Raw genomic sequence first — 17,045 nt, forward strand, 5'->3', positions numbered from 1 at the left:
TGGCGAAATAATAGAAGCATATTTTTGCCACATTTTTTCCCCCAGTAAAACCCAACCAGGCAGTGTTAAAATATAAATACCCTGTGGGAATTTATCTTACATCTTATGGGTTTTGAGGAAGGCTATCACTCACACAGAATGTGACCTCTTTGGGTTTTAGCAAAGGATGCTGAAAACTAACACAAGAGGTCAGAACACAGTCCTGGAAGTGGGTGGATGCTTCTGAGGTTTAACTGCCAGCACGAGAACAGAAAAGTGGGGGTGAGAAAGATGTGGATGGAAATGTTCTAGCTCTAAAGACAGATACGAAGACAGAGACATTGAATCTAAATTACAATTATGATCTGCTAAACTAATTCTACAGGGTCACAATAAAATATAAACATGTGTGTATGTGATAAAGAATTTCCCATTTTTCATCATGTAGCAATATTGAACAAATCACAATAATTACAACTTATTGAGCTAAACTCAAAAAATACATAAAACATATATAAATATGCATATAAATATGTGTATATTATACCTAGATTAGAATGATTTATTATTGGTTAGGTAACAACATTGTTCTTAATTATAATGTAGTTAACTAAAACTAAGATCTCAAATACATTCAAAAATAAAATCTCCAAAAGGGTACCTCTTCAAAGATGTAAGAGGAATTAAACCCCATTTTACAGAAGACAAAGTAGAGGTAGATCTCTCAATTTGTAATCTAGTGAGCCGATCATAAATAAAATGAGGGCTGACTCTCCCTCTGTATTTTTCTACGGGCTTTAAATCTCACTTGTCTTCAGTTCTCAAAGCCAATATATTCTTTTCAAGCTAAGAAGCAATAAATCATTGCCAAATTAATTTATTCGTGTTTCTCCTTGGCCTTGTGCAAGTGGAATCATAGATGAATGAATGAATTGTAAACAAATCGACGAATACGTAACTACATCAATCCAGGTTAAGATTCTGGCAGCGTCATCAGTACCTATCCAGAAGTACCCACAGCATCCTGCGTTGACACCTGGCTATTCCTTGTGAGGTGACACCACTTTTCTCAAGTGACTCCAACTGAGAATCTCTACTTCCTGAGAACGCTAAAAAGGTCTTAACTGAAAAGTAACTGAAGCGGCATAGCGTCCCTCTTAAACAGCACATCAGTCACCTAGTATAGGAAAAAAATGTGTGACAGTTTAGCATGTAAAATTATACCAGCTGAGACAGAATGTTTTTAAAAAGAGAATTTGTTTTAAGAAGAGTGGGAAGGGTGGACTTTTAAAGAATCGTGGATTCTTTTTTCTGACTACTATTCCTAGCCAAAATGTCTCTGCTTTACCATATGTTCGCAGAACTTATTTTTAATTTTTTAGACTGTAAATTCATCAAATGGCATACAGTTATCACAAGTTCACCTCATTTAATACATGCAAAAAAATTTCATTGAAAGAGTATTTTCTGTGTCAAATTTTTCAGTTAAAGATATTCGAGATTCTACAATGCAGTTTTTCATTTGGAATTTTCCTGACAAATACTATCATTTGGAAGTCCTAAGTGACAGGAGAAGAAAGATGTTTCAAGGAATTTTTCATGTGATGAGAAAAAGCTAGAATTTATTATGACATCTAAGTGCTTCTGAATAACTAAATAGTAAGTGAACTAGATGAAATAAAACATCCATTCTTGTCTTTCAAGAATGAAGTCTCTTCTTTCACCTTGAGACGATGGTCATACCACATGGAAATTTCTAACTTTATTAAATGGAATGCTATTGGGCTTAGATGCTACTTAAAACCACTAAAACTCTCCTGCAGGTGACAGCGCAAAGAGCCTTCCTAGCAAACAGATTTTAACCCCTTGTCTAATGAGATTAACTGGTTTCTCTGTGGGCTGGAGAGATCCATCCAGAATGATTTCTTTTCAGAGGATTCCTGGTTTCTGTGACAACGCTGCAGTCAACTGTGGGTCTGGCAGCCATATAACTGCACAGCTGCAGAATATCAAATGCCTTCCTAATAACACTGACTACATTAGAGTGAACTGAATGTTTCAGAAGTACAGAAAACAGCCAGCCTAAGACTCAGAACATACAATAAATCAAAAAGTACTGTTTAGTTTCAAGACAATAACTTTTGTGTTCTCACGTGGGTTAGTCTAGAAAGCAGACTGACATCTAATTTGTATATTTTATTTATTTACTTATTAATCTATGTGTCTATTCATCTATGTATTTATTCACTTATGTTGGAGGGGATATTTTGGTTTATTAACAAACACAGATAACAAATTTCATCTGAAGGCTAACACTAGATTTTTTCCCTGACGTTAATTGTGCTGTCCTCAATTTATATAGTTGATTCCAAGTCAAAAATTCACTTAGTGTTCCAGAAATTAAGATATTTCTTATTGTTTTCTGTGAACAAAAGAGTAGCCATGTCTGTGTCACCTCTAAATTGTTTAAAATTTCAGCATCTTTTTGCCAACTCTTACTTTGGGGAAGTTGCTACTCTGCCCAAGCTTTTAAACAAATCAACAAGCAATAAAATTTTCTCAATTTCAGGACTTAAATGAGCCAAGATTTCATAAAAGACATATTTAGTCTCTCCCTTGAAAGTAAAAGCTATGAGAACCTTGCGAAAGTGCTTTTTTAAAATAACTGAAAGAATGAATTCTTTCCAGCAGTATTTCCTGAAGCACAAAGCATCCCTCTGAATCAGAATCAGTCATGGCAGAAACAGCCACGGTCTTACCTTCATGGAGCATATGGTCTAGTAATGCTAACGGACATCTGTTTATTTCTTAAATTACTGCGTGCCTATTATGCTTCCTGCACTGTCTGGGTGCTGAGGATTCAGCAGTAAGCCAAACAGATGTCACCTTAGCTCCCAGGGGCTACAACTGCAGCTGGAAGAGGCAACAATAAACAAAGACACTCCTACGTCCGACAGGGATCAGTTCCATGAAAATAATAAGGAAGCAGAGTGAGGTGACAGCAACACACAGATGACAGTGCAGGTAAAGAAAGGGGACATAATCATCAAGGGACTAGTGTAATTTTCACTGCTCTGGCAATACCGAGTTAGACTCCGAGTTTGATGATCGACCGCTGACGGCTTTTAAGCCCTATGTCTCTCACTTTTCCTCTAGTCCCTCATCTGGGCCCCCAGTTAGCAAGCCCCATGCTCTCCTTCCAGTAACATCAGGGCCAAGTTCATATCACACATTGGGAACCCTCACCTCACCCACGCCCTCTCCACAAGACAACCAAAGCCATCTGCCTCTCCCACCTCTCAAGCCATTTTCACACCAACCTGACTGCCCGCCCTGCGTTCCCAGAGCTCCTCTCCACGTGAGTAATACGTTTCTCATGCTCTCATAGTGTATGCATGGTAGCATCGATCCTGGCATCCAGACCGTGGATCTCGCCCTCCAATCGGGCAGCAACAGAACAGCTACTCAGAGTTTACAGTGAGCTCTAGGAATTTAGAAGTGTTTAGTAGTTACCAGTTGGGCTTTTTAGTGTTACCAAATACTTCCATTAAGCAAAAAATACACAGAAAGAGCCACAATCTCAATTGAGAACAGTTCATATGTGGTAGACTCTACCTACCTGGCTTCACATTTGTTGTGGTAATTTCTTGCAAGCCCCTTTAAGTTTTTATGAAATGAGACTAAGTAAATTAACAACTGTACTGGCTTCTTCAAGCAAAACATTCCTATGGAATACTTGCCCCTGTGACAGGAGATGCCCGAGAGGAGAACGAAGTTGCAAACATTTATTCCAGATGCAAAACATTTCAGACAAGGGTCTACTGGTCCTGTTTTGTTTTGCTCTCCAAAGGTTCCTCTTTTGAATTTTTAATCCTTCTGATTATATAAGAAGAAAGCCTAATGTAGGTGCTCACCTGCCTTTACCACTGCTCTATGACGTGTACGAATCTCCCTGTTAACAGGAAGGTTCGCTGTCCGTCCCCTTCAAGTCCGGCACGGTGTGCAGCGGGAAGGACATTTCAGGACGAAGATGGGGAAGAGGGTGGGAGAGACAGGGAGAGCAGGGGACCCAGATGCATGGTGGCTCCAGGAATAGGTGGCTATTAAATCCATGGGGCACTCCTAGGGAAAGAGCAAATATTTGAAACCTTGGGTCCTGAATCTAAAAATCAAGGTTATTTCCCAAATAATATCATATTATATAAAACAAGTTGATCTCTTTATCTACAGAAGCTGCAGACTGCAACTATTTCCAGATAAGACACATGGGGTGAGATAGTTTGCCCTGAGGTAGGCATCTCATGCATTTTTGAAAGCAAAATCAAAGTTCTAAAATAAGAAAAATAACGGGAGAGAAATGTGGCAGAGCCCCTGAGAATTTCTCCTGATCCCTCATGTGACTGAACAGCGTGAATACAAACCCGAGTGCCTATCAGCTGTCCTGACATGACCATCTTGGCACCTTTCACAACAAAATGAATATTCCCCATTATTACTTCACCTTGATCTGCCAGTTCTAGTCTGACTTAACACTTTCAGGTTTTCTCAGACATCTTACCTGTATCCAAAGTTTTCTTAACTTCAAAGCCAGCTCTCAGCATCACAGTGTCCTAAAGGGGTTTGAATAATGAAAAGAATTATTCCCAAGCCATAGTTATTTGATGCACAACAACTGTAAAAACAGGAATTCAGTATTAAAACCAGGCTTTCCTGTTTGGCTTCACAAGACAAGGGTGAGTTTATTTGCTTTTTTCTCCATACTCAGGAGCAAAAAGTAACCCCCCAATTATACCAATTCCAAAACAGTCTTAAAGAACCAAGAGACCGAACAAGCTTTGGATTTTGGTTTCACTGTGTCACCTGCAAGTAAGACAAACGTTCAGATTATGAGCTCAGAATTTCTGGTTTAAACCAAGACCTGCTCTTATACCACCTTGAACTCCATTCATTTGGTTCTTTTTGTCCAAACAAGAAAAGAGAAGCCCAGTAAAAAACAATTAGTTTAAAATACGACATCATATCAAGGAAAAACTACATGCAACCCCCATCCTTTATCAGACTTGTTCACATAACTGGAAGTACAAGGCAGTTAAACTCTAAATTGGGATGTTGACATCATCACGAGGCATTATCTCCCCCAGAGTGAAACTGCTAAGATGCTTTTGTCCTATTGTCACATTTTTAACTCAAAATCCTGATGGAAGCTGTTATTTTTCACAGTGCCTTTTTCACTGAAATGTTATGGTGCCTTCCCAAGAAATAATTACAACATTGTGTTAAAACTTTCATATGTCACTGTTATTTTGACTTCAAAAAGTAGTCTACATTTATTTGCTTTCTTTGTTTCATAGAAATATTATTCTCAACATTGTGTAGTCAATTCCTAGACTATGTAATCTCTCAAGAAATTCTTAATGTTGGAGAACTAAAAATATGAATGAGAAAATTAAAGTAGGCAAGAAAATTCAGAGCTAAGAATGGAAGTTAACCTCGTGGTAGTTTTCAGTGCAGCTCTCTAGTCTTTTGGATTTCATCTCCAACTGAGCACCTGAATCATCAATAAACACAGACTAAATTATCATGAAATTAGTCATACCTGTGAAATGATGCATATAAATGTGTCTATAAAACTATGAATATAAATATGTTATCTTAATAATTATTGCTATGACTTCTACAACTTCTACTATTTCAAACTCTATCAATTGTCTAATAATTTATACATCAAATGAGCTTTGGTCTGTTTTATAAGGCTATCAAATATGACTCTGAACAGAGTCTTCCCAAGAGAAAATTCCCACAGTATTTACCCAACACAAACACACCTGCACTGAGGGTTTCCATTTGATTTTTAATAATCATCTCATACAATTCTTATACATATTAAATTATGATAACCACATAAAAGGTCATCACAAAGGAGACACACAAAAGGAAGGTATGGCAATAGAACAGTAATATATGAATTACCATCTCTTTCCAAGCAGAATTCATTGCTGAGAATAGTAATCAATTAATGACGTATAGAAAACTCGGTTAATGGGACTTTATGTCAATAAAGATTCAAGGACTAGATTCTGCTCCCTATTATCCCTTAGTGTGCTGAATTCCCACACGTTTCCTTTACTTCACATTTCCCTAGAATGCATTCTAAGAATAAAGTGAGATCATTAGATAAAACGGTGAGGCTTGTTAAATAATTTAACATTTTGAGACACTGTTGTTCTCGAGAAGATTAGGTGCTAGTACTGAGGTGACTGACCAAGCAGAGCGCTGCGCTGTGTGGCCATGAACTGCAAGAATATTAAGATCAAGAGGTTTTTCTTATAATGCCAAAAATCTTCCAAACTGAAATTTGGAATAATATTTTTAAAATTCTCTCTCTTTCCTTAAGCTAAAGAATCAGAACAACAACAGCAGCAAATCTGCGTTTGGAAGAAAATGAATTCTCACTAGCAGTAAATTAATGCAAGACTTTGTCACAGCGTGTAGGCACAGAACCTCCATGATCAAAAGTAGTTGTCTCTCCCAGATGGCCAACAACACACAGAACAAGATGCTCAGCGCCACTAATGATCAGAGAAATGCGAATCGAAACCACAACGAGGTATCGCCACACACTGGCCAGAATGGCCGTCCTCAAAGAGAACACACACAACAAACGCTGACCAGGACGTGGACAAAAGGGAACTCTTGCACACAGCTGGCGGGAACGTCAGTTGGTGCAGCCACTGTGGAAAACAGCATGGCGATTTCTCAGAAACTAAAAATAGAACTATAAGCTCCAGCATTTCCTTTCCTGAGTTATACTTCTGAAAAAAACAAGACCGCTACTTTGAAAAGATATCTGCACCCAATGTTCATAGCAGCATTGTTTACAATTGCCAAGGTGTGGAAGCAACCTAAGTGTCCATCAACACATGAATGGATACAAAGATCTGGTATATACACACACACACACACACACACACACACAAACACAATGGAATGCTTCCCAGCCATTAAAAAAGACCAAATTTTGCCTTTTGCAGTAACATGGATGGACTTGGAGGGCATTATGCTAAGTGAAATAGATCAGACAGAGAAAGACAAATACTGTATGACACCACTTACACGTGGAATCTAATAAATACAACAAAAGAGTGAATACAACAGAAAAAGACTCACGGATATAGAGAACTAGTGGTTACCAGTGGGGAGAGGGAAGGAAGGAGGGGCAATATAGGCGTAGGTGATTTTAAAAAAGGGTTATTATGGGATTATATGAAATCATGTAAGTGAAACTTTTGAAAACTGTAAAGTACTACAGGATTTAAAGAATTTTTCATTCAGTTAAAGAAAGTGGTTGTCTTTCAAGCATGATTACTTTCAGCATTCAACATATATTAAACATTATTTAAAATTAATGTTGGAAATTAAAGTAGAATGATAGTAGCCCAACTCATCGTATCTCTCATTCTAATACCTATGTCACTCTCAAGAGATTATAATACTACTATGTCCTTTAGCATTTCAAAGTGTGAACCGCATATCGACAGAAAAATGTGCCACCTATGACTGTATCTAACAAGTCAGTCTTCCATCTTCAGACACACCAAAATTTTGCGTGCTTGTATATACCAAAAGAAATGGGATATTTCTAACGAAATACCTATCTACCCACTCTTAAGTTTTATTTTTCATTCTGCCCTGCAAACAGACACACACACACACACACCACATACATACACATCTCTCCATAAATAAACACAAATTATGATGTCAGGAAAAGCAACATTTTTTTAATGAAAAATTGGTATCGTTGTTAATACCAAAACATTTTCCCAGACCTTTAAGAATTCCTCCAGGACAATTTTGATGGAGATTTAATCTTAATGACATAAACGAAGTTGTTGCTCAATAATTCATTTGGTAAAACCAGAGGGAAAGACAAAGCAACTGCACAACACTAAATCACTCCTTGGATCGTAAGCACCGCTCACAGTGAACAGCCTGGTCATTCTTCACAAGTGCGTAGTCACCTTGGAGAGATACTAATTTTAATTTTACTCTCCAGGCTATGCTTTTGTTATAAATCTGCAGGTTTCCTAGAAAGACACACATTTTAATTGTCGATATGTGGAGAAAAAATTGTACGTATTTACTCAGCTTCATAAAGACTTGTAAAACCTTTTGCAATATAGGCTCTGTTAATTCAAAATTTATGGTAACCTAGATAATGAATTGAAGTTTATCCTTAATCTAGGAAGAAAAAAATACCGAATAAATGAATTCTTAGCCAAACTGATGGATTCAAATTTTTGCTTTCACAACAAATTTGATACGTCATTAAGCTTTTTAAATATAAATGGTACATTTTATCTTGTAAAATTCCAGTTTTCTCTTTGGATTCCTTTAAACCTCTCAGACTGATACCATCTAGATGACCAATTTGTCTGTTTTGATTTTGTTATACTGGCTTAAAAACTTCTTGTGGACTGGCCACACTGATCCAATTCAAGAAATAATTTTGAATAGAGGCTTTATCTGCTCTCCATAGCAAATACAGATCTAGTCCAGGCCATTGTGGATATAGGTCTGTTCCTTCTTCTAGAATGTTAACTTTATTCTCATTTCTAATTCCAGTTTTACCTCAGTTATTATCATAATGAAAACTCCTTCTTTCATCTCAAGATTTCTGAAGAAAAGAATAATAAAACCAGGTTTAACTATTATTCTTGCACAAAAAGACCATTTGAAAGTCTATAACAGTGCAACGGCTGGGATGACTTTAAACTAGTATACAATCATCCCCCAATTGTGTTTAATTTAAAATTCCACTGCTTCGTTAGATGAAAATGTTCCTTCCAATCTTCTTAAGAGCTTCAGATTTTTTCATCTCAGCCTCTGTAATTAGTGGCTCTAAGCCAGTAAATTCACCCTGCGGTTGTCAGCCCCTCCCCTGCTGCTCACTTCAGCCCACAATGTGAAAGCAACTCATTACAACTGGATTCTCAGATGTGCAACTGAATTTGACAAGCACTCCTTGGAGGTTTATTGAATAAGAACGTGAGCTACAGATATCAATGACACCTGTTGCAAGGTGATATTCTAACCGCCTTTCATAAAGTCAGTTGCCGCTGACTTCAAGAAAAGTCCTGCGCAAGTAAGAAAAAGCACAATTTGTCACTGGATTCCTAACGCATTTCTAATGGTGTACAGGAAACCTCAAGCTTCTCACTGAACCTGGGAGTTCCAGCTCCAGTGATGAAACATTCTTTTTGTTTTTGCTATTAAAATAATGTCCATTTCCGTATATTTTTCCAAATGGATCTTATGTCCATGCACATTGCCACAAGAATGTCATGTCAAAAACATAGTTATGAAAGATAAAAACCATCAGACAGTTATGCCAAGTGTTGGGAAAGTCAGAAGTTCAGAAAAAATGATAGAGCAATTTACTTTCAGACTATGTTAGAACAACAAGGAAATTAGAGATTTTCTATTAATTGAAGTATAGTCAGTTACAATGTGTCAGTTTCTGGTGTACAGCATAAAGTCCCAGTCATGCATATGTATATTTGTTCTCATATTGTTTTTCATTAAAGGTTATTAAAGATATTGAATATAGTTCCCTGTGCTACACAGAAGAAATTTGTTTTTATCTATTTTTATATATAGTGGTGAACATTTGCAAATCTCAAACTCCCAAATTTATTCCCTCCCACCCCCTTTCCCCTGGTAACCATAAGATTGTTTACTATGTCCGCAAATATGTTCCTGTTTTGTAGATGAGTTCATTAACGTCCTTTTTTTTTTTTTTTTAGGTTCCACATATGATATTTTTCTCTCTGTTTCTGGCTTACTTCACTTAAAATCATCATTCTAAGTGAAATTAGAGACCTTTTGACACCATGTTTTCATTGTCTTCATTTTGCCAAAGAGAAACACAGATTCAAGGAAGAAAATGAGAGCCCAGGTTCAAAGAACTAGTTAGTGACAGACCCGAGAATAAAAACCAAGTCGTCTTATTTTCATTCTGATTTTTTCAATCTCATATCAGTGAATTTCCAGGAAAACAAATATATAAACTTTCATAATTTCCATTTTTCCTACCATAAATCCCAAGACATACAAATACAGAGTTGCTTCTCCAGATCATTATTTTCATCAACCCAGCAACCATTAAACTAAACGCACTTTCCTGCAATCTCTTTCCTGCCCTGCGGTTGAACCCATCTTCTTCAAGAATGGCTCCTGGGAAGAGAATCATTAAGCAGGATGCCTGCAATGTGCACTCTCCCTTGTTGCAGGAGGAGGGAAATGGGGAAGATACCCTGCAAATAAGAAGCTAACCCAGCCAAGTCTTGCAAACATGTGGATGATAGTTCTCCTGATACACACACCAGTGGTGCTCTCTCCCAAGAGAGCCTTCATCCAGGAAAACATTTTAGCAGAATACACTTGATTTGTCAATGATTGTTCGCACGAAGCAAACCTGGAATCTACAGATTTATAGCACATGGCTTCCTGGAAAATGTCACATAAGCTACACAACCATCTGGAAATAAGATGACAGTATCATAGCAAAATGGTCCTCTTTTGTATCATTTATGTAGACACAAACATCACGCAGAGGCCCATGTAGTGACCTGAGCCGGAGCACAGCCTTACTGGCAAGAAGTAATCTGAGTACCTGCACGGAAGGTCCTGGATCTCTCCCTGTTCTACCTGTGCCTCATGATTATATGTCTCCTTGAACGGGTACGATTTCCCACGTGAGTGAGCCTGATCGGACAGTCCAGTCTTTGTGTTGTCTCTACCCATCACCAGCTCTCTCTCACTGGTATAAGCCCCATGTGCTGAGTCACCCAACAGCCCCACATCCTATTGGGTTGTTGATATTTTTTAATAAGATAATAAATTTCATTGAATGCTTTTCTCTTTAAAGCACCTGACTCTTAACAATAGCAGGTGTATTTCTGACTATTGTATGCTTGATGCACTGGACATAAAAAAGACCCTCACTGATGTTTGAATGGTGACGAGTAAAGATACTGAATATTAAAAACATATAATCCAATATTAAAAGACAAAATAGAGCTTTTATTCCAGATGATTACTGTGACAGTATCACTACATCACCTTTAAAGTACACCAGTCACACTTTTACTACCTTATCTTCCTGAGATATTAAACTAAAGAAGTACTTAACTGTTTTGCTAGATGCCAAATAATCATTAATATAATTCTTGTTAATCATATTGTGAATAGGTTGATAAATTCCTATGTCATCACATATTTTCAACTATTGTTTAAAAACAAACATGGACTATTAGCGATCTCTGTGATCTTACCCAGGACACGTACAAAAAGACTGAGTGAAATATTTAATTACAAAAATCAAATTGTGAGAATTAGATTTGTTGAATTCTTATGAAAGAGTTTCTATACAAGTCTATCAGACGTGATCTGACTATCAGAAAAGTCATACACAGATATATTGCTAAATATGACATAAAATGATTGACCATTTTATAAACAAAGTATCATAATCAATGATCAAAACCCAACAAATATGAGTCCAAAGTTTACATAAAATGAAATTTAATACAGAAGACCCAAAGTAATGTATACAAATTAGCTATTTGCCTTATGATATGAATAATATTTCAACTTTAATTAAAACTAACTATAAGTGAATAAAAGATGTTATTATAGAAGAATAAAGAAACATTCTCGGTTTCCCATATGAATCTACCATTATAGACCAAATTGTATGGACATATACTAGAGACTTTAATTATTTCCTATTAAAATGAAGTATATTTCATTTGGTAACTATTAAGTAGTTTATTTTTCATGTTTATGTTTGGTATTTTTTCTTGACAATGATGTAAAAGAGCTGAAAAAATATGAACTTGGAAAAGGAGAAAAAGTAAAAGACCTTAAAAAAGAAAGTTTAAACCTCTTTCAGGCCATTTCTTTTAAAGTAAAAATGAATGAAAATAGTTATAATATTTCCCAGTATCACAAATTTTTCCAATTTAAAAATTAGAATTCCTATGAGGTTCTGCAAGTATGTTAGTCCTTATGAGGAACTGGGACTGTTTTATTACTAGAAGAAAATACCAGAATATAAAACTTTAAAATCCAGAGATTTCTACAGGATCTGAATCATATTATGATAGTGTTTCTTAAGGCAATGTATTTTAATAAATAGAAGTGACAGTGTGGCTCTAGGGCAAATCTATACATACAGATAAAAAGCACGGTGATGCTGTTCTCATACAAAACATTTTTTGTACCAATAATATATTATTATATGGTGCCAAGTGGATCTTAGATAATACATGTTATGTAACTCAGAACTAAATGTAATAAAATCAGACCAGCACCTGTTTAAATTAACATTATTTTGTGTCTTTTATAGAACACAAAATTTTTCAAGCAACATTTAGGTTAAGATGCTTTACTAGGTAGAAGCTGTTCTACTTTTAAGGCAGAGCTGCCCAGGCGAAACCAACCTTCCCATACAAACTAATAAATCAGAAGTGTGTGTTACTAAATGGGATTTTGTGGAAGCATATCAACAGTGAAGTCTACAATTTGGAATACATTTAGCATATTTTTATCCATCATAATATGGTATATATTAGACTATGGGCTCTTTTATACACGTTTTTTCTACCACAAGTCTTTTATATAGTATGTATGACTATAAATAACTCAAAACTTTCTACTCTTTGATACACTTGAATATATGAGCCAAGTGTGGCATCCTCAGGGTGTAGAACAGAAAACTTAACTTTTATCAGTACAGAAAAAAAAAGGAAATGAAAAATAAAAAAGAAAACACTTCTGGAAATTAAAAATAAAAGTGATTTCTGGATAAAGTAATGCCAATCCCAAAAGAACAATTTATTTTTCAACCTGTGGACATCCTTAGACTGAAAAGTCTTCTGTGTATTTGTCAGCAAATAAGGTTCATACATGGACTGATCTTTGTCAATTCAGTGTAGAAAATCAAAATACAAAGAGGCAAACTATTTTGAATTAACTATTTAGACCATATGTACACAATGCCTAATGGTTTATAACTTTTCTAATAAAAATAAGAACATCATTTTACACATCCTTATTTGCTGAATTTTAATTATTATTCTAAATTAAAATTCAGCTGTACTGAATTTATGAGTTTGGTTCAATGGTTTTCAGTCTAGAACCCTGGACTCCAGGGTTCACACCAAAATAGACTCCAAAAAAACAATAATAATGCTAATGATTATATAGATAAAATAAGAAGACAACACATTTACTATGTGCCTACTGTATTCCAGAAACTGTTCCATATAACTGGTTGAGTTAAATTTGAACCCAAGCAACGGAGATATTTTAATCACTATGCATATCACCTCTCAAGATAGCCATGGGAAGGCTGTGAGCTTTCTGAATTCCAGACTGTCTTATAGACATTGCACATTTCTCTATTTTGGACGAACTAAATAAAACACTGTTTCTTTGACTTTGGTCAAAATTACGTCAGTGCAGAGTGGTAATGCTAACTAATTACAAATTATGATCTGGAGTCGGTAGACATATTGGGACTTAAGGAAGATCATGACTTACCATCATCAACCAGTGGGTAGGAAAGTTAAAACAAGAAAACGTGGCTTTTTTGGTTTCTTTCCAGTATGTTCCTGAACCTCCATCTACTTTCTTTAATGTAATAGTACAGCAAAATCTCCTTCACACAATGTTTTATGTTTTTCACTGCACTTTCTAACCTGAGCACATTTAAAATATCTGGAGCTAATGCTTTAAAGACTTGCAAACTTTTAAAAGTGGCTTCTAGGCTCAAAAAAGAAAAAAAAATGAAACAAGGTAAAACCTACTTTTTATCCAGTCAGCACATCCTTTGGTAGCATATTCTGTTTCCTCCATCTAATGTTAAGGTGCCCAGTTGCCATGGTGGATAACAACCTGATAAGGTTTCATTGCAAAACTCAGTCACAGGGTAGGTCAATCTGAAAAAAAGTAATGTTCACATAAATCCGACCTGGATCAAAATTTTTATTGCAGACATGAAAGTAAGCTAGGGTTGGGGTAGAAATGAAAGAGCTATAGAAATGTAGCACATTCATAATCTTTCATTTCTGCCTTGGAGAGGCTTGAAACGTTGAAGCCAGGAAATAGACTATGATCAAACAGCCCTGCTTGTATGTGACTAAATTGATAAAAGCCGTGAAAACCTAAATCTAAATTATAAAGCACATTTATGAAGTTCTATCAAGCTGAATGGTTATCTTCAGGTGTTTTAAACAGAAATTCTGAACACTGAATAATGGACCAATAAATGCTTTAATAAAGGAATGAATATATGGTTCTACCAACCCAAACTTTATCCAAGACTGGCAACCTATTCCAAGTGATTTGTGGAAGAAGAAAAGGGTGCTATACTATTCACAGAAGAAATCCTATGCATTTTGAATATTGAGGAGTTATTTTAAAATGTGAATAGAAATACAGTATGTATTATTTGTTTGCAGTAGTGAAATGCCACAACATCCCACAAAGTATCCTCTAGCTACGACCAGAAAAACAAAAAATGTAAAATGATCATAGATTTGATATGCAAGCTATTTAGTTAATTTTAACCTGTCATTTGATAGATTAAAAAAATTGGAGACATAACTTCAAAACTGAATGGCCAATTAGAAAAAGATTATACAGTACAGGAAAACACCCCATAGTTCAGATTCTGAGAAGTGGGAAGCTCTATCACAGAGATAAGGACAGAGGAGGTAAGAATACGATCTCCTAATTTCACACACTTAAAATTGCATGTCTTACATTGGTTGAAGACTGGACATGCTAGAAATACATATATAAAAACAGTCTAAAATTGTAGGTGTTGGCTGGCAAAGTCATGCAAATATTATACACCCATTCCTCAACACTCCCCTAAATTATCTATACTATGAAGGGAAACACTTTCATGCGTACTTATCAAGGCAACAGATCATAACATTTTTAACTCTATGTTTTTGCTATGAATAAACAAATGAATTGGTAAATGTATATAAGTTTTCTCTAATTGTCCTTTCTGACATAAAAAGTTAAAATTAATTATCACCCCCTAAATATGTCTTTTCGCAACAATCTACTATGAATGTTAAGGATTGCACATCTGCTGTCCTTAAAGACAAAACAACATGAGTATTCCTTGAATCAAGACATAAAGGGAGTGAGGTGAGGGTATCCATAAGTGCTGAGATGACTATCACAGCTGCTGGAGAAGTAGGTGGTCTTTAACATAACTCCTGTTTTTTGTTTTTGATTTTTTGCCTTTTATTTGAGCTGTATTCCCAGCAAAAACAACAAAATAAGTAGCAGAAAAAATATTCTGTATGTTGGAAAAAATAGATTTAATCTCATTATAGATCCCAAAGTTTCCAGGGACTGAAATATAGGAGAATAGGCTTGAGCAGCGCCACCCCTAGTGTCCTCCTGTTCCAGTGCTGGACTGAAAAACCGAGCCCAGTCCATCGTGAGATAAGGAGCTTGCAACAGAATATATGCCAACTACAGTCACTCAGCAATAGTCAGTTCAACTTCCTTATCTTCATAACAAGACTTCCTCAGTGAGAAAGCACTGTGTAGATTTACATTCCAATAGAAGCTGTTTATCTCCTTCTAGAATAGTAATAACTATGAATAGCATTGAGCCAGAAGCAGAAGTCAGCAAATGAAGGCATGTGAGCCAAATCTGATCCACTACCTTTTTTGTAAATAAAGTTTTATTGAAACACAATCATGACCATTTTTTTTTCTTAGTCTGTGACTGCTTTTGCACAACCAGCACTACAAAGACATCGCTGAGTGCTCACAGCAGAGACCAGCTGGTCCACAAAGTCTAAAATATTTAACATCCGGCCCTTTAAAGAAAATGTTTGCTGACCTCTGAGCTGCAGGACAAATACTATCTTGAAAGACCTTCAAAAGGGAAGTTGAAAACCAAAAATAATAATTAAAATAGAGACATGAATAATAAAAATCTCTAAGTGTGCATGTGAAGGCACACATATTTACTGTGTGCTATTCTGTAGGAAATGGCATGGCCCTCATGAATGCCAACAGTGTAGGCCAAATTACAATTTGAGAAGAACTACATGTTCTAACCAGACTTTCTGACTTGGATATCAAGAGTAATTAAGTATTCCTGGGGAAATCGTAATGACTGTTCAGGCTTTAACCTGAACAGCAGTCAATCTGGAATGTTATCAACAATAGAGAATTTCTATTCCCTATTCTGAGAGCAATGAATGAAATCTACACCCAGAAGATAGTTTTACTCCTTTTTAGAAAGGCAGAGTATCTTTCAACAATAACCTTGAGGGATCTTTAAAGAAGTAAAAAAATAAGGTTATACCCTACATATACAAAACTATATTTGAGAAGAGGTAAGTTTACAAAGACATAAATGAAAGTGAATAAACCAAATAAACCTCTTCTCCTTTAATTTGAAATGTTTTCTTTAAATTAAGAAAGATTTTTACTTTTCTTAAGCCATATTCGAATATGTGATTCTTTCAGTGCTTTACCTAAAAGGAAGAGGATTCCTAGAAAGAAGTATTAAAAAATTATACTTAATTAAACAAATAATTATTTATGTACATAAATATCTATCTATATCTATATAAATATACATATATGTATGTAGGAAAATAGAAAAAAAAAACCAAAAAATCTTCAAATCTTGATTAGTCAAGATAAATGGAAATGAAATTTTGACATGATTTGTCACATGCAGAATAGGTGACTATGTTAAGTAAGCACAGGTTTACATATAACATCTGAATGTTTAAATATCCTAAATAATTTGATTATATTTATACATGAGACATTTACAACATGTAGGCCAAAACAATTATAGCAAGATGAGAGGATTCAAGATTAATATACCAAAGTTCAATATTTTCTTATAAAACAGTAATGAAAAAAATAGAATTTGAAATTAAAAGTACAATATACATTAGAATAAAAAAAAATTGAATACCTAGGTATACATATGACAAAATACATAC

At 35.4% G+C, this 17,045-nt stretch overlaps 1 long non-coding RNA gene across 1 annotated transcript in view; it reads right to left on the reverse strand.

Annotated features, from left to right (window-relative positions):
• The window catches only part of LOC107033465 (uncharacterized), a 282,054-nt gene that overhangs the window by 5,697 nt on the left and 259,312 nt on the right, over window positions 1-17,045 (reverse strand). Inside the window, exons 11-13 of the long non-coding RNA XR_012063609.1 lie at window positions 13,854-13,985; window positions 4,538-4,589; window positions 3,894-4,101 (exon numbers count right to left, since the gene is read on the reverse strand). This is a non-coding gene — a long non-coding RNA (uncharacterized lncRNA). The remainder of the gene's footprint in view (window positions 1-3,893; window positions 4,102-4,537; window positions 4,590-13,853; window positions 13,986-17,045) is intronic.

Source organism: Vicugna pacos, chromosome 23, assembly GCF_048564905.1.
Source record: "Vicugna pacos chromosome 23, VicPac4, whole genome shotgun sequence".
Classification (NCBI taxonomy): domain Eukaryota; kingdom Metazoa; phylum Chordata; class Mammalia; order Artiodactyla; family Camelidae; genus Vicugna; species Vicugna pacos.